Source organism: Brienomyrus brachyistius, chromosome 5 (genome assembly GCF_023856365.1).
Source record: "Brienomyrus brachyistius isolate T26 chromosome 5, BBRACH_0.4, whole genome shotgun sequence".
Classification (NCBI taxonomy): Eukaryota; Metazoa; Chordata; class Actinopteri; order Osteoglossiformes; family Mormyridae; genus Brienomyrus; species Brienomyrus brachyistius.
The window spans coordinates 7,052,728-7,073,973 of record NC_064537.1 but is presented as its reverse complement, the minus strand read 5'-3'; the positions used below and the strand labels follow the sequence as shown (position 1 = coordinate 7,073,973).

Genomic DNA, 21,246 nt, shown 5'->3' with positions numbered 1-21,246 from the left:
GTTAGTCACCCAAAAGAAAAAAAATCTGCTGACAGGTTCACTCTGCGCCAGCAATCACACTCGTATATTTTTAATATTGTAGAAGATCCCGGCACAGGACAGTGAACGTGACCCAAATACTGCTGACCCGTTGGTAGCCCAACAGAGGACCGAGTGACAGGAGCTGTTTTTCTCTGCAAGAGCCTAGATGTAATTAGACATTGTACTGGATGGTCAACGTCTCCCGACTGATATTTTTGTCAGAATGAAGCTCTTGGAAGCTGGCGATGGGGCAGAAGCCCCTGGCCAGGGGTGGGGAGGCATGCAGGGGGCTGAAGAACAATGTGTGCGATTATAATTAATATACGGGAGTCTCTGTGATTATCTATGGGCCTGTATAGGCAATCCTGTTTACGCACGTGTGTATGTTTGAGTGTTTGTGCGTGTGTGTGACTATGCATGCGCTTTGTGTGGGTCTGCAGGCCAATGCATGCCAGTGTGAAAGTATATATGGGCATTTATAGACTTATAAGGTATTAGGGTGAATTTGTGTGTGGGGAGGGGGGTGGATGGGATTTTGCAGGTGTTGGTGTGTTAGTGATTGGGGATATATTATATTGATGGTCTTGATTGTTCTGTAAATATACTGGGAAATAAATAAACGATTCCCCTATAAATACCTCAAGCATAGCCATGGCACATAATTCTCTGTCCCAGCTGACACCCACACCCTGTCATTGGCTCCTGCCACCGTGACACCGGTCGCTCGGCGAGCGGGAACGTCCGCCGACATCCAGCGATAGAGATATGATGTTTGCTGCACCAGGCACTGAGAACAGGTTCCCTGCTGACCGGGCCGAAGGAAGCGGAGAGATGAAGCGCCCCGGCTGAGATTATTGTAAGTCGGGCCCACAAATAGAGAAGTGCGGCAGCTCCGGGGTTGTGCACAAAGGCTATCGACCGGGCCGATGTGCTGCTCCCGGTGGTGTTGTTGGGTACAGCCATGCTGTCCCCCATCCGCACAGCCGAAAGGCCTCAATCAATGTGGGGGGGGGGGGGGAGGTACGGGAGGCTGTACAGTCTATTTAAAGCTGCACAAGGGCACTGAAAAGTGATGGTATTTCAGTGTAACACAGAACCAAAAGCAGTCACAGGTACATCCGGCGCATTTAGCATTTTCAGAGGCTCTCATCCAGCTCTCAGATCAAAGGCCTGAATAATCAAACATCAGTTATGTACGGAAAGTACAACCTTTAGTTCTGGTACTTTGGGACTCTTTGGCATTTTTACCCAAACAAAATAAGGTTGCTTATCTCAGCTCAGCCCTGCCGTGCTCTTGACCCCCACATCTGGTGCCGCAGCGGATGGGGGGCATTTCCATGGCGATAATATGGTGCTATTCAGCTTGGGGAGGGCCAGAGGCGGGGTCTGATGATTGGAGTCACAGCTGGTGGCGGCCGGTGTGTGCAGTCACTTCCCGTCAAGGCTTTTCACTGGTCGCCATCTTGGTGCACTCAGGACGTCGTCTATCAAGATCAAAGTCACCCACAACACAGTTGTGCATCTGATTCATGGTGCCTTGCATCGTCTTTTGAATGCTGGCTCGGGTCTCCATGCCATCTTTACCCTCGGCATAGAGGTATAACCTCCCGTTATAAAAACAGACCAATGATGGGAATTAATGCCATTAAAAGGCATTGCTGGGGATTAATTGACATTTCCCAGTATCCTCTGCTTCCTGCCCCAACCAATCACAGCTTTGCCCTGTAGATGAGAATTGGGCAATATTAGTTGAAGCACAGAATGCCCCATAACTCTTTTTGAAAAGCTAGGCAGCGGCCTTTGACACAACCATAGTGGAGCACCACCAGCCTACGTTCAGGGACCTGAACTGGGCACCTCGGCCCTGACAACTCTGCTACCTCCTGCCCCGTGGTCACCTTTCAAGCTACGGAAACCATGGAGACTGAGATAAGCAAGGAGGGAGTCTCTCGTACCTGCTGATGGATCCCTTTGACTTTCAGCGGAGCCCTGAGCACGAAGCAGTGCTTCTGTATGTGAGGAGTAGGTGGAATGGGGGAGGGGGGGGGGGTCTGTTATGTCAGACCTGCTGGTGAATCCTCTGGGGAACGCTGTGGGGCCACAAGTAGCATGGAGAAAGTGTTTTCAAACAGATTCCAGCTGACTACAGGCAGCAATCAGGACGCGCGTAGAGTCAATATGCAAGGGCTTGTAATTATTTTAATTATTGATCTCACTAGCTCCCCTGGGCACTGCTGGCATCCAAGGAACTTTATTAATTAAATAAAACCAAAAAAATGCATTGAAAAAACAAGGAGTAATTTAGCAGCACTGGGTATATAATGCTGATAATGAGTCTGTTTGCTTCCTCCTCCGCTTCGCTTTGACATGGCGGCTCACGGCTCTACATTACGAGACCGGACCCTCGCAAGGGCTCAACTGTGGACGGAACAAGCTTTAATTATCCAGTTATCCAGCATTTTCAGGGACAGCTGACAATTATCAGCCGAGGGAGAAGTAAATAACACGACTGCGTTCCTATTACCGATTCTGCCTAGAAAGTGAGACGAACAGAAGAATCTAGACCAGAAATTGCGTTTGGATGCAAGAATGATGCGTATGTGGGTAACAGCCAGTAGCTGGGCTGCTACACTCAGAAAAAAAGGCTAAAAATTTGTACCTTTGCTTGTCACTGGGGCCGTACCCACAAGGATCTGCCAATTGTACCCTTAGCTGTATAGGTAATTGTACCTTTTAAGGTACAGAAATAGACTGAGGAACATTTCTGTACCATTGATGGTACATTAATGCTGTTTGTACCTTTGGGATGTTCCCCAGATTCCAGTTCTGTACCATAAAAGGTACAAATACAAGGGTACAGCATCAGTGACAAGCAAAGGCACAAAACTTTACCCTTTTTTCTGAGAGTGTAGTTTGGCTCATATTTGGTTCCCCTCTGAAGCGGAACTCTGGCTTCTGATGAACGGACACGGAAACGCGAGAGCAGTTATGATCATCTGTATCTCCCTAAATACTCCCCATTGCCTGTTCCGTTCTCGAATTGGATTTCCAATTCCACCTTGCATCCGAAGGAGTGTGAAAGTCAGGATGAATGCTGTGCACTTAACGACCCGCAGAGGCATCACGATCCAGGCCGAGGAGAATCTAAGGGCCAGGCTCACCGTGCCTGCGATCTGGGGAGGGGTTGGGGGGAATCACAGTAACTGACTGTAAGATGATAGCGTATGTGAGACCCCTGCAGTGACCCCAAGAGTTACTGCCTGGCGGACATCTCTCAGGCGTTTAACGAAAAAACATCCCACTCCGTCAGAGAGAGCGAGGGCTACTTCTCTGGGGATCGATACCAAGAATCGCCATAATAGAATTACGTGGACATAAAGCAACAAAGCATTTTATATGTATTTACTAGCTCTTGATACCCCAGGGTCGCCTGTAGACCTCACTGTAATGTAAGGCACTGGTAGAAGAAGAAGAGTTTATAACAAGAAAAATAAGACCGCTGTCTCCTAACTTCTGCTTAGCTTCACTGTTTTGGACTTTTGGGGTTTACACTGCATGGGGTCACTGCGCTGAACTGACTCCTTCAAGTTAAGAAATGGTTAAAAATCAATCCAGTGATGAACCTGTGGTGGTATGAGGGTGACTGGTGTGGATAGGAGATTTTTCAGGGCTGGGAGATAAAACCAGGTGGCCTTGATTCGCAGCCCTGTCCTTGGCATCGACGAACCAGGCTGGTGTGGGTTCAAAGCCGCTTCAGCTGTCAGTTACTTTTGATCGCAAAGAAGTTCCTTTTCTTGACAAGAGCTTTGTCTGCTCGGACTTAAAGGTTACCGTCGAGGGATTAAGTGCTAAACGGGGGTGGAGACTGTATGTTCGCTGTCGTGGACAGCACAGCCCATCCAAGGCCCGTCTGAAGCCTTTGACATTGTTGGGCAGCGAGAGCGGCTCCATGAGATCTGTGCTGGTTCAGCATATAAGCTCTTATTGATGTGCTCTGACCACCATTTGCCTGTGGAACGACCTCAGTGACCTGCATCTAATTTTCCCAAGCCGGTGCTTTGTTGCTCTATAACATACAAACAGGTCATTAATTGTTTTTCCTGTACGAGTAATGTGATTTAAAATAACAAGTACTAAATAAAGGCACTGTTATGTTGACCTTCTTGATCCTGGTCAGTATGAGTTTTTGATAAATAAACCATCCTTCCATCCATCCATTTATCATAAAACCCATTATCTACTATAGGGTCACTGAGGTAAATATACTGTATTTTAAATTATCCTTAGGTAACACAAAATCAGTAGTCGTGTTGTGCTCGGTATTGAACTCATTCATTATAAAACTAACAAACAGTAGTGTTAGCGATTTTAAAATGCTAAGAAAAAATATAAATATATATCTTTTAAAACAAGAAATACCCTCAGAAGGACTCATGCACGAACTTTGTGAGGCACTATAATTATTAGCGTTCTTCTTTGAACCTGTGGTTAATAAGCCTTGCGGTCTTTCAAAGGTATCCTGCTCATTATCATTAGGACTGTTTTAAACAGCCGGTTTCCTACGAGGTGACGTACACGACACGCAATCATAATTATGTAGACCGGGGGGTTTCAACCGGGGGTCGTCAAGCCTGGCGGTCTGTAAGTAGTCTGCAGAAATGCATAGTAAATCGATTAAATGTCAGTATAATTACCCGCTTTGTACAACGCGAAAAAAATTTAAAGGGGATCTCTCCCACCTGGACACAAAAACCTGATATATCAATATTTTTATCAAGATATAAAGCACCCATCAGTGCGTCTTACTTAATTATTTGATCAGGCATTAGTGATATAGGGAGCCCTTAACTAGGGTCTATCTGTTTTAATTTGGCGGTGGCTGATTTCTAAGAGAGGTTGAAAACTGAGGCGATTCAGCTCAAATCACCATGATTCAGACAAAACGGTCCGATCCGACCGGCAGTTTAATTCGGCTATGAAACCTGTTTTTGTAAGCTGTAAGTCACTTTCAGCACGACGCCAAGCCCCGCTGTAGCGGGTACATTATATTAATGGAGGGGACAGCAGGTGGTTTAGTATTTTGAAAAATGAGGTTTCTAGTGCAAAAAAAGAGCCCATACGGTTGTGTTAATGTGGTTCATCCAATGAGTTCATAACCTGCGCGCCACCGTTTTCTGTAATACCTTGGATCGAATATTTAATCACAGAGACGAATGGCCAAGATGCTCTTGGAAAAAAACCTATTAATACGCTACTTTAAGTGACTGACAATGCAATCGAACGGAACGAAACAGCCTCATACTCATACAATTAAAAAAAAGTAAAAATAATAATTAAAAGAAAAACTTCTGGCCTCTAAATTCACCTTGTAAATAAACGTCTAAAATTCAAGGCGTCAGGCATAGATCGTACATGACGGAGACAGCGAAGCGTTTCACCCATTTTACATAACTCCATCTTTTACTGGGGAATTTATCTTTGATTAACACATCCCCTTAATGTTGGTGCTTTCAGGTTCTCAGTTTGACAGATGAAAACGTGTCTCTGCTCCCCCCGATACGCTGATATTTAAATCGACGCTAACATTAAGCTGCCCATAACTAAATGTATCGCATATTGAATGTTCTCCAGAAGGGTCTGTGTAGCGCACCTCGTAACTGGAGAAGGGGAGGCAAAAGCCTGTGATGTGAAATGTGCATTTGGTTGAAATGTACATGTTTTTGTTCACTTAGAAACGCGCGATGAACTATTCGGCTCGTCATCCCCGCAATCCGGAGAGAGACGGTGAAGCAGGAGGCGCGCCCGCTCCGAGCCGCGGGGGTGTCCGTGCTTTCCGGCTCACGGTCGGGAAAAAGTGCGAAGTGCTGTGAGAGCAATTGGGAAAACAGGGAAAGCAAACTAAAGGGGAGATGAGAGCAGCACGGTTCATGTACCCCGCAAAGGACCCCCGCCTCCCCGCCTAAAACGGGCTGCGACAGCATTACGCGCGTCGTGCGAGGGTTTTGCTGGATTATTCAACTAATTCGCAAAGACATCACACGTTTGCGTAAAAATGATGGACACCAAATATCTGTTGATATGTTGCTGCATCCCGGCAGTGCGAGGACCGCTTTAATTTCAAAGGAGCACAGAGGATACTTCACAGCTGAAAAACATGTAGGAAAAAACTGGAAGAATATGGATTGTCAGGCAAATCGCTAAATTGGAAAGCGAGCACATTGGCGCATCTCGAAACGGATTTGCACGGAAATTTAACGACTGTCATAAAATGAGAATATCTGCCAAGCGATTGCCTGTATATCTCTAATTTGTATCATAATTCTTATCATGGCTTGGCTCCTAACAAGACAGTCAATACTGAAGGCTGGGCGCCCATATCTTGCCTTTGAGGAGCGCACTTTACAGCAACTTGAATACTCACACGGTGATCCACACAACAGACTATATTTAACAGACAAGACGCCACAAAAGTAGCCTAAATTAGAAGAAAATAATGCAAATGCCGAGCTGTTTTAAGTGCTTTGAAACGGACCTTTTGAAGTGGTGACGGTCCGCTATTTTACGTGTTTTAACCATGTATAACTGCTTTTTCGCTCTTCTCACCTGGATGAAATTTCTTTGGATTTCCTGACTTGTTTTTCATTGGATATCATTTTATTATTTCTTGAAAACAATAAATCAAACCAACCGCGTCTTTTCTTTCTACGTATCACGACGTAAAGACCTTTGATGTCAGGCAAGGTAAGGGTTATCTCTCTACCTATAGGATAAAAGTTGTACATTTGGTTTGTACTTAAATATTTAACAACGATGTATATTTGCTGTCTGTTTCGTGAGTACATCCCACAGGTGCGATTTAAAGCTTTTACTTTCCAGAATTAGGCTACAAAAAGTATCTGTTTTGAAGATGGGAAGCTGACGCGATATTTCCTGCAACTAAATCATATTGCGCTTAATTACTTCTCTGACATTAAGATTCAAGTTGCGATTATAATCGGTTTTGTTAAGAGAACGACGCACACCCATGTCAATATGGCTATGTTTTTAGTCATATAGATGTTAAATGTCAGGAATGAATCATTCCTATACAAAAATAGCGGATGTCTACATTTTGAAATTGAATTGTAAAGTGTGTCGGTATCATTCTCTGCGTTGATTTACTGAGTGTCTGCAGTTTAACGTTTCTTGGGGAGTCAACAGTTGGAGGTTGAGCATCGTGCACCTGATGTCCACTTTGAATGGCACAAGGGGTTAGATGCATTAATTTTAGGCTATACCGAGTCTGTCTGTCGTCTGATACTTGCATTGTTATAATGGGGATTTTCCTGCTACTTCAATTCAGGTTCATTGTCATTAGACAACTACTCGCTTCTTAAACGTTAGACAAATATAATTAATGAATGTTGGTGTCCGTACTAAAAAATGCTTTTCCTCTTTCGTTCTGAAAATGCGTTCTCTCTTTCTCCTTCCCCCTCTTGCTCCCGGTCTGTATTTAACTAATAGTTATTTTTGCGTTATTTGTGTTTAATTCAGCCGAAATTAGCGACATGCAACAACTTGCAACATTATCTGCGCGCTGACGCATTTAAACCCTTTACCCCTGGTTTTTGCTTGCTGCATTACACCTGTCAATAAACATGTTAATGCACGCGTATATGTGCACCAAAACCTTGAGAAGTTGTTAATATTTTCTATACCGTCTTAACTATAACGAAAATGCGGAGGGAAAGCGGCGCTCTTTAAACGATCACGTGTGTTTAATCAATAGCAGGTTATCAAGCTGTCTGTTTTATGAAAGATGGATTAGCGTCAGTTCTCCTTCGACCCATTTAATTCGGTGCACATGTATTGTAAAGCATCCTTAATTAATTTGTTTGTTTATTTATTTGAGCTCGATCTTCAGTTCCTCACCTCATGCGCTCCATAGCGCGCTGACATACACAAGGTTATACTTTTACAATCAGTTAAGATGGAATACTTAGGCTATATAATTAATAAAGCCGCTCAAGAGTTGGGGTTGTACTGGTTTGCGAAGTGAGCAAATTTCCCCCCGTAGCAGATCATCACAAGAGGCCGATCATCTTCGGGGTCGACATGGGAGGCGTAGGTTAACGAAGAAATCTGGCCACGTTACCTACCGGCTTACTGCGACACACCGACCAATTTAACCCGTGGTTGCCTTAGTAACCACACATGCTTACGATCTAAAACTGTTCCGGAACGTCATCTACAGCTGATGCGCCGAGAACTCATTTATTAAGATTATCTGTAGTTGATTGGTAATTATTTCAGAACATGTTGGCATACCACAAATGCATGCATCCACGTGTATTAATATGAATGTGCAAGAGTTTTGTGCTTCTTCTCATGCTTTAGTCATTATGAAGCAGACAGCCTAATCAGACCTAAGGTCAATTGGTTGTTAGGTCCCCCTGCCTTGCTGTGATTTATATGACCGTGCAGTTTTCCGTGTGTGAGAGCGTGTCATGCAGTATCACCTACGCATCGGCAGTGTCCACGCCAACCTCAGGGAATGTTACAGCCGCAGACATGAGCAGTCACACCGTAGGCGGTACCGGGAACAGGGGGGTGGCCTGTTTCAATATTTCTAGGAACGACCCAGCAAAGGAACGCGCGTTTATGGACCTGAACCCAGACCGTATGCATAAGCCGAACTCGCGACAGACGTTGTAGAGACGCGACATCCACTCTCAGCTGTGGTAACCTAAATGTAGGGTTATATGAACTGAAAAGACAATCGCAGTAACCAGGATTAAAGGAACCGTTTTAATAGTGTCTCCATATTAATTATACGTTTTTGAGTGCATTGTCAGAGGTGTAACAAGTTAAAAAGAATTAGTAAGCAGTTTGGCTTTCATCCCGCACTTAATAGAAATGAAATGAGGCAAATCAATACTTTACATTTGCAGATTTTTTCTTAACAAGAGTAACACGAAGAATTTCGGTAGCGAATATAATTTAGTAAGAAATGTGAAGTCCCGCTTTTGTTTTCATTTCAGCTGGCATGTTTGCGCTGTGCTGTTCACTGATTTGTGTGTGCCCGGCAGTGGGACCTGGCCCCGGCGGCTGGCAGCCAGTGTACGCAATTTTGGGGAACGCCATTTAATTAGCGCTCGGTTAATTAAGTGAGGTGGCTCTCTATGCCAGTAATTTCCTTACAAAAGACACTGGGAAATCTGCATGAATTTGGACGTAGTGGCCAGGGTGAGGTAGCCATAACCTGCATTGGAGTGAGGCTGTAGGGTGGAGGTCTTGTGTCCCAGGACCGTGAATCCACTTGAACATACATCTACACATTTCTGTGTCCTAATTTAAGCATTACCCAGATGTGTGTGTGTAGCAGCCTGTACAGCTGGGACAAGATGCCAGTCCATCAGAGGGTGGTTATTATTATTATTAATAATAATAATAATAATAATTTTCCCCTCTGTGCCACTTGAGGATCCGAGGATCCTCACAGAGTATCGATATTCATCAACAGATGGGATATTTTCATCATTGCCAACAATTGAAATGCACATCTAGATTCCACCACCGAGATAATAGACCTCGCATTTAATAAGGTGGAGGTAAAAGAATCGGAATAATTGATGCCGGTGGGTAAGATGCGATCCACCGCGGTTCTGCCGCATTATAGGTGGTGTCTTGCTCTGATTTCTAGGTGAAATAAGCGAAAAAGAGACTGCTGCCCATATTCCTGGGGAAAGTTGCTTGCCTGATGGTCTGCCATGGGAAGTCCAGGTTCAGGTTCCTGTGAGGTTCAAACAGATCCAGGTTCAGGTTCCTGGGAGTTTCAGGTTCAGGCAAGGTTCAAACAGGTTCAGGATCTTGGGGGGGGGGGTTAGGTTCTTGCGAGGTTCAACAGGTTCAGGTTCCTGGGAGGTTCAGGCTTTTCAAGGTTCAAACAGGTTAAGGTTCTTGCGAGGTTCAGACAGGTTCAGGTTCCTGGGAGGTTCAGGTTTTACAAGTTTCAAACAGGTTCAGGTTCCTGGGAGGTTCAGATTTTTGTGTGGTTCAAACAGGTTCAGGTTCCTGCAAGGTTCAAACAGGTCCAGGAACCTGAGAGGTTCAGCTTTACCTTGGGAGGCCCAGGTCATATGGGTGGTTGGGCAGCATGATGTTTTCCCAGCACATACCAGAGGGGGTATGGCAGTGTGTCTGTGGCCATGCATGCTGTGTGACCTCTGTGACCTTTCGGAGGATCCCCCAGCACCCCGGGCTGGGAACACGCAGGACAGGATGCCAGTCTGTCTCAGGGTGCATGCTTACGGTCATACAGTTTCAATTTAATGAAAATTTAACGAAAGTTTTTCATTGGATTACATGAAGACTTGAGAGTTTTGGTTCCCAATATTGTGACATATGACGAGGAAGCCTGAATTTGGGTCAATGGAGGTCTCATCTCAAGAACACCAGAAAATTTGCCTTTCAATTCACCCCATGTATTAGCACCTCGGAAAGAAAAGACTGAAGCCGATGAAAACCCACATAGGGCCACAGTTCTGTCCACCCAGTCGCCATGTTGCCCTGAAACCACACAATTTTATTTACAGTGCCTATGTTTCCTTTTCATCTGTTTGGTACAATTATTCATTATTTCTGAACACTCAAATGCCAAAACCCCCCAGCCCCAGAACTCCCATCTGCAGCTCCGACACTGCGATGCCTCGCTAGAAGGGTTACGGCAGCAGCCGGCTTAACCTCCGGGTTTTCGCTGGTGAAATATGAGTCGCTCTTTTTCACGTAGGGGTTTTAGAAGGACAGCTGGACGCAGGTCTGGGCTGCTCATGGTCTTATTTCCCCTCTGATTGCACGATCAAACCTAAAAATAATAATGGCAGCCTGACGTTTTCACCCCTTATAAATTTTCAAAACCTCAATCACGTCTTGGCCGCTTACCGGGGGTAGGGCGGGGGGGGGGGATCGATATTTCCTCATAACCTGGGGAAGCTTCCTTTTGGTCATTATCTGCCTGTCTAGGTGCGCATACACACACACACACACACACACACACACACACACACACACGTGCAGATAGCAGATACTGGAAACCCTCCACCATCGAGGACACGCAGGATGCCAGCACTTTTGATCGCACTTTAGAGCTCGTTCTTTTGCCATAGCAATGCTTGCACAAGCAGAGCACTGCCACAATGGAATGGCACAGCGGTCAGTCGTCCCTGTCGTCCGGGCGATGACATTTCGCGTGTACCGCGGAGCCAGAAGAGGCCAGCCAGCGCTGAGCACGCAGGTGTGTGCTTTTTGCGCCCAGGGAGAGCTGCCTATCCGTGCTCGCCTTATGAATTGGACCCGGGGCTGCCGGACCACGGAGGCTGCCAGCCAGCGCCCTGCTGTTTCCCCCATCGGCAGCTCCAAGCCCTGCGGTAAAATGCCACCCCCTCCCCCACCCACAGCAGGCAGCAGACCTTTCTGGACATCCATGCTCAGCTCACAAGCGGGATGGATAGTGGCACAGATGTAGAATTGGAGGAGTGATGTTTGCTGGGACATCAAAATACAAGCTGAAGAAAAACCAGTGGAAAGACTGTATGGGGGGGGGGGGGGGGAGGGTTGCCCCATGATTCCAAGGCTGGAATCGGCGTCAGAGGGTGGGGGGACCAGGACCACCTCTGTCAATAGTGTATAGTCGAGAACAAAAGCAGCAGCAAATATTATGACTGAGCCACTTGACTGCGCTCAGGACCCGCAGCAGGTAGGCAGGGCGTGAGGTTTCAAGTTTACCCACACGACAGGAAAAGTTCTGGCACATAACCGGGCCGCCGGGAGTTGGGTGGGCGTGACGTTCAGGCGGCACAAACATGACGGATGCCGGATCCTTAGAGCGTGACCCTCTTCGTTCTCGCACGTACCACGGGGAGTCTCTTTCTGGCACAGGAACGGCGGCCTTGAGCCATGTGGCCCCTCAGAACTGGAGCAGTTTATCGCCTTTCTGTTGCTGCACTTTGAGGCACCTTAAGCAGCAAACATGCACCCAGAATGAGCAGGTGCTTAATGGGCTAAATCATGCCTGTAGGGTTTTCAATGGCAACAGTAGGGACACACATATATAATCCATGCATATAAGTATATGCCAGCGGTGTATCGGTCTGAAAATGGCTTTTGTCAGCAGGATAATGCCCTGTGCCACAAGGCTAAGATTATCCTGGATTGATTCCATGGGCTTGAGACAGAATGCGGATAAATGCAGTAGCCTGCCAAGCCACCAGATTTCCGTCCAGCCCAACGTCTACGGGGTGAGGTGGGACTAGAAATGGAGGCCTGTTAACAGTTAACTCCGCAAGACTGTGGGGAACTCAGGAGTCAGCATAGCTGTAAATACAGAGTATTTATTCTTCATCATTTAAAGGTTGCCTTAGGCTCAATAGTGTAAAGGGCCAGTTCACCCCAAACTGAAAAAGATATGTTGTAGAGAGACGTTTGTGCCCTCGATCCATCTAGGTTGTTCTGCTGGGAGTTGCATAGTTTTGGAGATATCGGTTGTAGAATCGTGGGACTTCTGAGAAATATTATGGAAGTGAATGGCATTCCTTCTGTGCTGAAAGATACAACAGCAATGTCTATTACCAGAAATCAAGGCCCGCTTACTCAAGATAATCCACAGACTTTGTAGTGAGCAGCTTCATGTAGGAACGATTTTCTTACACTGAACTCCACACACCAATCGTATTGCTGCGCAGAAGATGGTGGGCAGGGCGTGGTGCAGCGGGTTATAAGAACATAAGAAACTTGCAAATGAGAGGAGGCCGTTCGGCCCATCAAGCTCGTTTGGGGAGAACTTAACTAATAGCTCAGAGCTGTTAAAATCGTATCTAGCTCTGATTTAAAGGAACCCAGGGTTTTAGCTTGCGCTACACTAGCAGGAAGACTATTCCATACTCTAACTACAAGCTGCGTAAAGAAGTGCTTTCTCAAATTCAGTTTAAAATGTTCTCCCGCTAATTTCCACCTATGGCCACGAGGTCTAGTATTTAAGGGTTATGACCCTATGACTGCGATCTGAAGGTTGCCTCTTCCAATCCCAGGGGGTGGCAGGTGTGGTGGCTGCAGAGACTTCGCAAGAAACGTCTGTCACTTTGGATGAAAGCATCTTCTAAATAAGTTAAATGTATGATGGATCATAATAAATCCCAGTTTCCTCCTGCAGTTCAACGATGTGGCTTGACGAACCAATATTTCAGAAGTGCCCTTTGATTGCGATTAAGTGGGTTTACATCCCCTGGCGTGAGCTGCCTGGGATGGACTCCAGGCTCACTGTGACCTCTGCTGGATAAGCAGATATGGATCTAGGATAGAGGATGGCTTTATAAAGTCTGACTGGTCACCTTGGTCTTTTCTCCCTGTCGAGAGTGTGGTGGCGATGCAAACATACCAGGGACGCTCAGGTCAGTCCTGGGGTGACATTATCCAGCTAAATTTATGACCCTGATCTGGTTATTTTGTTTTTTTTCTGTGTCGCCTGCCGTCCCGACACAAGACGACAACGTAACTGAACTGTCTCTCTGGTCTGCTTGTTTGTGAGTCGGTGAGAAGCTCGGCCCTCATTGGCCACTGCACTGTTAGCTTTGAAGCGCTCCTGGGTCTCACCCAATCCAGTGGCTCCTGGCTCCTCACTTCATTCTTCCCATAATTTCTGTCTGGCCCCAGGTGTGTGTGTGTGTGTGTGTGCGCGCATGTAGAACGGTTCAAATTTAGAGCCCCCCCCCACCCCCAAGTCCATCAGAAAAATCCTGACTTTTATCTCCTAGCCTGCAGAGTCAACGAACTCAGATAAATAACTCTCACTTCTGCCAAATGCCAAATACCAGCACAGCTATACGGCAGAGCTGTAAGTTCATTACATCACACAACAGAACAAATTGGATTATTATAACTTTAGATCTGTAATACTGTGTATATAATACAATAGATATGTTTGTGCCTGCGTCGTCATACGGCAGACTGCGTAGTCTGTGCATTTCTGTGTGTACAGCAGAATGGATTGAGAGTGTGTGCGTTTTTTTTCTACACGTTTGGTGTGGTAGAGTGAGTAAAGGCTTGGCGTTAAAAATGCATTATCCAGTTTGTATGTTGATATAGAGTCTTTGAATTTGTGCAATGTGTCAGTGTATATAACAGAGGATATACACCTATACAGATATATTTACATATACACACAGTCACCCAGTGATTTCCATGTATATAAATAACCCAGTGAATGTGCTGTGTGGAGAGGCAGTTACCACAGCCTCAGCCAGCCAGTGCTGGAAAGTTTCTTTGCAGATGCGTGTGTGCAGCCGTCTGCCACCCCCCCCCCCCCAACGCCCACTCGTAGGCGGGCGTGGGCACGGTACCCGCGTGGCTGCAGGAACTCACTCCACTTGTCCCCTCTGCGGAGGTGCTCAGAGCCTCAGGAGGAGAAGGTCCAGCTGTTAAATCAGCCTCTCCTCAGCGGTGGAGGAGCAAAGAGCTCAGGGTCATTAGACAGGTGACAGGGGGCAGGAGGGAGCAACCAGGACTTCATTTATGTGGGGGAGACCGAACAGGGGAGTGTGGAACAAACGCAGATCATTTGCATGTTTATTTATTTAGTCGATACATCCGTCCAAAGCAACATGCAAGAGAGTATCAGAGATCCGGGTCAACCAGTCCCTGAAGAAATCGGGGGTTAAGGGCCTCGCTGAGGGGCCCGCCGGTGAGGTCACCCTGCCGGCCCCGGAGCTTTCAGTCACAGGCACAGAGCCGCAGCCCCCGGGGCCACGTGCTGCTCCAAGCAGCTGCTCCAGCTTGAGAGATGCGGGGAAACGTGCAGGGAAATCCAGGCAACAAGGCTGCGATGTGTAGCCTGGGGCGACAGACGAAAGCAAAGTCTGTTTTGTATTACTGGTAATTAGACACAGGTGACAAAACGGGCTCACCCCACTTACAGGGAGCTTGTTAATTATGAATATAAAAATCAACTGTCACTCCCATGTCAAGCACATCATTCGTTCAGCTACGCCCAGGCGGTTTTCACTCTGCCTTGCCTCAATGCTAGGCACACCTGTGGCTCATCAACCTGGTTAATTGGCATGGATTAAAAGCACCTGGATTATGTGTCAGCTCCTTCAAAGGTACTGACTGTTCACACAATATGGAGTATTTTGTTCCCGTTGCTGTTCCCGTTGCTGTTCCCGTTGCTGTTCCCGTTGCTGTTCCCGTTGCTGTGTATGCCCTTTGCCTGACCTACTGTTTTATTTATTTATTATTTTTTGATACATTTGATGGTGCTGCCTTTGTTGCACCTTCTGGTCCTGTGACCAGTTCTTGATGGGTTTTGACTGCAGTTTCTGGAGTGTGATTTAGATCTGCTGTTCTTAGTGTGCTCTTACAGTCGGGTGTCTGTGCTTTGGAAAAACGAGTTTCGATTGTTGTTTGTTCATAAACCTGGTGCCTTTGCATTTGGTTCCTCTCACATCTATTCATCAAACTAGCGGCTGTGTAACAGCGCCAGAGGTAGGTAGTTACGTGGTCCTGAGGGCAGCAGTAAACCTGAAGAAGGAGCTGTGATCCTGTGGATGGGCTGTTGAGTGCTTTTTCATGCGCCCATGGGTCTAACTCCATCAGAGCTCCAACGGGACGTTTCTTATAATTATTCCATAACGGCACAAGACAAGATTTTGGATTCACCAGCTTTTAGGCTTCAGAGCAAAGGTGAGCAACCCTGATCCTGGAGGGCCGACATCCGACAGGTTTTCTATCCTGCCTGATGAGTTACTGTCTGCCTGAGGTCAGGTGTGGTTCATCAGAGACCAGGTATGATGGAAAACCTACTGGATACTGGCTCTCCAGGATCAGGGGGGTGTTCCACAAAGCAGGATATCTGTTAGCAAGGTTAACTTAAGCTAGCAATTATTGTCTAATAAGGTTTTAAGTAAGGAGCATTCCTATTGGACAATCATGACTTCTAGCTTGAGATAACCCAGCTAACTGAGAAATCGTGGAACACCTCTAGAGTTGCCTACCACTGCTTCAGAGGAAACATCTTGTCTTGGTGCCTGGATGTAACATTTTGGCCATCCCCGATGTGCTTCAGAACTAGCCAGTGGGATGATGGGAACCAGCAGTTTTAAATTCCACCCCCTGGCCCTCCAATCAGACCCTGAGCAAAATAGAAGACCACTAGAGAGACACCTGCTTCATACTTTAGGCTCTGCCCAGCGGTTTAGTGCCTGATCGCGGTGGGAGACACTTACTCACTCGACAGTAATCTCACAGGTGGGTTTCTTTTTTTCTCCTTTGTGAGATTTTTTTTTTTTTTTTAGAACAAAAACAGTGAAAACCGGATCAGGTGCTAGAGACAGGAAACCAGAGAGGCGAACAGAAAGCAGGACGTGGCGTTTCGAAAGTCGGAGGGGGTCTCCCGTGTGATCAGAGCTACCGGAGAGGAGCCGCGATGTCCCGACGGGAGGCTTCAAACGGCCCTTTCTGGCGAATCCAAATCTATCCCGCCCACTCCCATCGGAACACCGTTCTTCCGCTCGAGGAGGAAAATGTACCACTTGCAGAAAGGCTTTTTGGCTGAAAGGGAACTCAGGGCCGCAGCGTTTGCGCTGAGTTTAGCTAGTGTACAGTGTAGGTGGTAATCGCTAGTCTAACTGTTATCCTGTTTAACAGGGAAACAAATATTGTAATTAGCCCAGAATGTCGGCCGAGTGGTTTTGAATCGGCTGCCGTTGTCAGAATTTCCCCTGAAACTGGGGGGGAGGGGGGGCACGGAGGAGATCATTTGCGGTCCCTTTGGCAAACTGCAGTTCTTTGGAGAACTGCTCTCCCCCCCATCCATGTAGTCAGTAAGATTATCTGGCTGTGAATGTCGGGGTGAGAATGGGATTCGGCACTGAACTCCACCCACCGATTTGCTGGAACGCCTTGAATTTCGCCAGCCTCAGGTGTCTGTTATTGTCTGGGCCGGTGCTGGAGATGGTGCGTAAATATCAGTGGGGTCCAGCTGGCGCCCCTCAAAGCCCCTCTTCTCTGCTCTCATCTGCTCACCTTCCTGATGCTCCAGTGAAAGATCAATGAGGCCCAAGTTGAAAGCCGGCTCCTGCCACCAGGCTAGGAGATGGACAGGACTGAGATGGGGCCGTGCTGGAGGTGTCTGACCATGCCTGATTAGTGAGCGTGATAATGGCAGGCAGTAGGGGGCGATAAAGAGGTGCCAAGCAGTAATGGCGGTTCTAGAAGCACTGCAACCAGCATGACTTCAGTTACCGTCAAGTGCTAATTGAGAGGTTTGTCGAGATGTTGCACATATAGAATTGAACCCCAATAAAGTCTGAAATGGATTTATCTTGGGAGGGAAAGTTTATTTTGTATTTTATGTTGTATAGTTCCATGTGTTTCTTGTTCCTAAAAGAAGTATACACTTGTTTAACATCACAATCTGAATTCCCTGCCGAATGTTTCGATTGGCCTTGCGGAGACCCTCCCCAGCTCAATGGTGAGAGGCTGCTCTGGATAGGGTCCAGGTGAGTGGGAACCACGGCCCACAGCAGAGCGAGGATGGTGTGCAACAGATGGAAGGGGGGTGGGTGGTGCCCCACCCCACCCCTGTTTCAGCACCTAACAGGCACAGTGCAAATTGCAAGCAGCTCTAATAGGCCAATGTGTCATTCTACGCTGGGGAGGGGGGAGTTGATGGCACTCTGTTCCGGAAGCTGCTTTGCTATTTAAAACAGCTGCAAGTAATAAATGGAGAAGCGGTTAAATGATTGAACTGAATAATTATTTATTTTCCGTCTCCGCCTGTGATTTCAGACGAGGTTCGTTTGTAGGAGTCTCAACAAAGGGACGGCTGCCGAACAACAAAACACTAATAGAATTGCTAATAGAAATTATCATATGCAAATGTAGAGTTTGGGGTGGCACAGGGGGGTAGCGGTTCACCTCACACCTGTACGGTTGGGGGTTTGAATCCCGCCCCAGCTCGTCGTGAGTTTGCATGTCATCCTTTCCAAGTCCTTGTGCCATCACTAAGTTGGGCATTGTTTGTCAGGGTATATGTGCCCCGTGAGGGACTGGCATCCTGCGACAAGTTCCAGATAAATGACAAGAGTCACATGGTAAACATAGAGAGGTCAAGTTGTTACATTTTCCTGGAAGTGAGACATTTTCTGTAAGCTGAGTGGTTTGATGTTCAGAAACTAGCCCTTTATTGCAAATTTCATATTCCTGGTACTGGCACGTTTTCTTTACAGAGGAATTCCAGGTTGAGAATTTTCCTTAATGTTACAACATTGGATCCCCAGCTGGTGAACAACTTGTGTTTCTGAGGGCTGCTGTACCTTGCAGCCGTCACATGCTTTGTTCCAGGCTGGTCTAGCCAATCAACTGAGAGGCTGTTGTCCTGCTGTGAGAATCGCTCCACTCGGTAAGGACTATAGGGATGCATCTGGAGATGATGGGTTAAATACAAATCAAAACTGGCTTTTAGCAGAAACTTAGACGACACGCAATGCTGGTCATCTGTGTCGGACCTCAGTAGAAGCAAAAACAGCAGGGTCACGATGCTGCTCACATTTTAGGGCTGATTTCACAGAAAATATCAACTTATCCTTTCAGACTTGAGCAGGGAATAGATGCAGCCAATCAGCACAAGCCACCCTGGTCACCTGATCATCCTTCATGCGGTTGCTCCTCCACCATTCTTACGCACTTTATCCAAATGTGTATGATTACTGCCCCAACCCCCTGATTAGTTATGCAATCATGGACAGGTTGAGACGGGAATGACATGCACATGCACCACATGCACGCTTCTCAGTGAATGTACTTCTGTTTCCTGCCATGTCGGCTGTTTTCCGTGACTCAGATCTTTGCCTGAAGGAAACAGAACCTCAGAAACATTTTTAAAGAAGACATGTGGAGTTTAGGACTGCGGCTAAGAAAGCAGGGGTCACGAGACAGCAGCAGGGGTCGCGAGACAGCAGCGGGGGTCGCGGGACAGCAGCGGGGGATGCGAGACAGCAGCGGGGGTCGCGGGACAGCAGCAGGGGTCTCAGGAAAGCAGCGGGGGATGCGAGACAGCAGCGGGGGTCGCGGGACAGCAGCGGGGGCCGGTTACGAAAGTGATTTGCAGAGTATGTTACAATCAGAATATGCAATGTACAGAGTGGTCCTGCCGATGGGTGAAATCCCCCCCCCCCAATTTGAGGGCCGTGGGCTGAAAATCTTGGGATCCCGTCCCAACTTACCTTAATCCGCCTCTTCTAGGTACCCTTGTCGCTGCCTTTTCCTGTTCCTCTAATTTTTAGAAACTCAAGCTCGCTTTTGTGCCTTTCCCATGTCACCCTGTGTACAAGCCCCACCCCCACTGACTCCCAGTTTTCCTTTGTTATTCTGGGAAATCGGACCTTAGCACTTCGCCCACCCCCTCACACTCATGCCGAAACGGCCACTGGCCAAAAAATAAGCCTGGTCCTCCTCCAGTCTCTCTGTCTGACGTGCTTCGGTCCTCAAGCTGAACCGACAGTATATTTAGAACATAATTACAGAATCACACATCTAACGAGACTAGTCAAACCCACTAAATAGTACAGATTCTCCATAATCACCTGACCAGCCATTGGTTTGCCCACTTGATTTAACTCCCAACATTCCTAAATTCCCCTCTTTTTTCCCCTTTGATCGCTGCTTTTTTCTGTACTTGATAGGAATCAGTGACGACACAGGGAGTGACGTCCGCAGTGCGTCTGGCACATGAGACACTCATCAGCAAGCGGACAATGCGAATGCAGTGCAGCACTGGGTTTCTGAGTCTCAGAATGATAATTACTGTAGATAAAAATCTGATTTCTCTTAGGTTAAATAGCTTCTTTAAAAAAAAAACCATGGAAAAAAATATGTTGCTAAATTTAGTCAGGCTGGATACAACTGTGACATTTGTGTGGGGATCCTGTAGACCCTTTTCAGCTTTTATCTGGCTTTATTCCTGAATCTTCCAAGCAAGCCTGAGCAGAGACTTTTTGAGGGCCAGTTAAAAGTTGCTGACCGGTGGGGGGGGTCACTTTGTGGCACCCCACCCTTGCCTGCTTCTAATCTTCTTACTAAAAGGTGAGCGAAAAAGAGATTCGATGTATCTCCGTTACTGAGGCGCTTTACGGAAAAGTTTAAAAGAACCAGCAAATACTGTAACGTAAAATACCGTGACACAGAGGCCTTCGTAAGAATTATGACCTTGGGCCACTGTCAGGCCCGACACACTGGCGGGGCTCCGTACCTGCAGGAGGATCCGTGTCGGTGTTTACCAAAGTGCCGCGACAGAAAGACAAAGGCGGAGAGCGAGGCAGGTGTGTACGTGGGGCGGGGGGGCTTTGAAGACCAGCAGGTGTGCCCCACTGCGCTTTGATGCGCACAGCTGCACAAACGCCCCCGTCAAACGCAGCCACCTTGCTCCCCTGCTGCTACGCGCATGTTTGTTCAGATGCAGTGTTGGAGAGGGAGGCGCGTCTACGCTCCTTTTATTCCCGAAACCGCCACCCCTGCCCCGCCTGTCCTGCCCCCTCCCCTTGAGGCACACCGTTGAGACCAGCGTCCACTGGCTGATGAGAGGCTCTGCTAGCTTATTTTAAGGAGTCGCTGCCTTTCTGTTTTTGTGAATCGCTGTGGTTTATTGTTCGTTTGGTTAGGGAGTCAGTGTTTAGTATTGTTATTTTTGTTTACTTCTGTTACACCTGTTACGTGCCGCAAGAGTCGGCAGGTGGCAAAATGCAGCCGCTCCTGCGACTCCGCCTTCCGCCCCTGGTCACACCTCCCTCGCCACAGTACAAACACACAGGAAACACACAAGCCAAAGCGACTGTGTCCAAGGGAGGCGTGGCCAGGCCCCGAAGGCGGAGTCGCAGGGGCGGCTGACGAATGGCGAAGGCAGGACGTCCGGAGAGCCTTCCGAATCTTACGGCACGTAACACTGGGGAAAAAGTCCTGGGACACGCCTCTTAATCACTGAATTTGGGTTTTTCCTTGAGACCCATCGCCACCGGTGTATAACATCAAGCACTTTGCTTTGAAGTCAGGCTTACAAACTTTTGTGAAGGAATGTGTCGTTCTGAAGAGTTCAGTGAATTCAAGCGTGGTTCTGCCCCCTTCAGTTTGTGAGATATTCCACGGTCAACTGTAAGTGGTATGATTGCAAAGTGGGTTTAGGAACAACAGAAGCTCAGACCA

General features: G+C 47.3%; 1 protein-coding gene across 2 annotated transcripts in view; it reads left to right on the top strand.

Moving 5' to 3' along the window:
* The first annotated feature begins 5,840 nt into the window (after positions 1-5,840).
* The window catches only part of cacna1ia (calcium voltage-gated channel subunit alpha1 Ia), a 157,948-nt gene continuing 142,542 nt past the window's right edge, over positions 5,841-21,246 (top strand). For both annotated transcript variants that reach the window (XM_049013571.1, XM_049013570.1), the window contains exon 1: positions 5,841-6,762. The gene's annotated coding sequence lies outside the window, so the exon portion shown is untranslated. The remainder of the gene's footprint in view (positions 6,763-21,246) is intronic.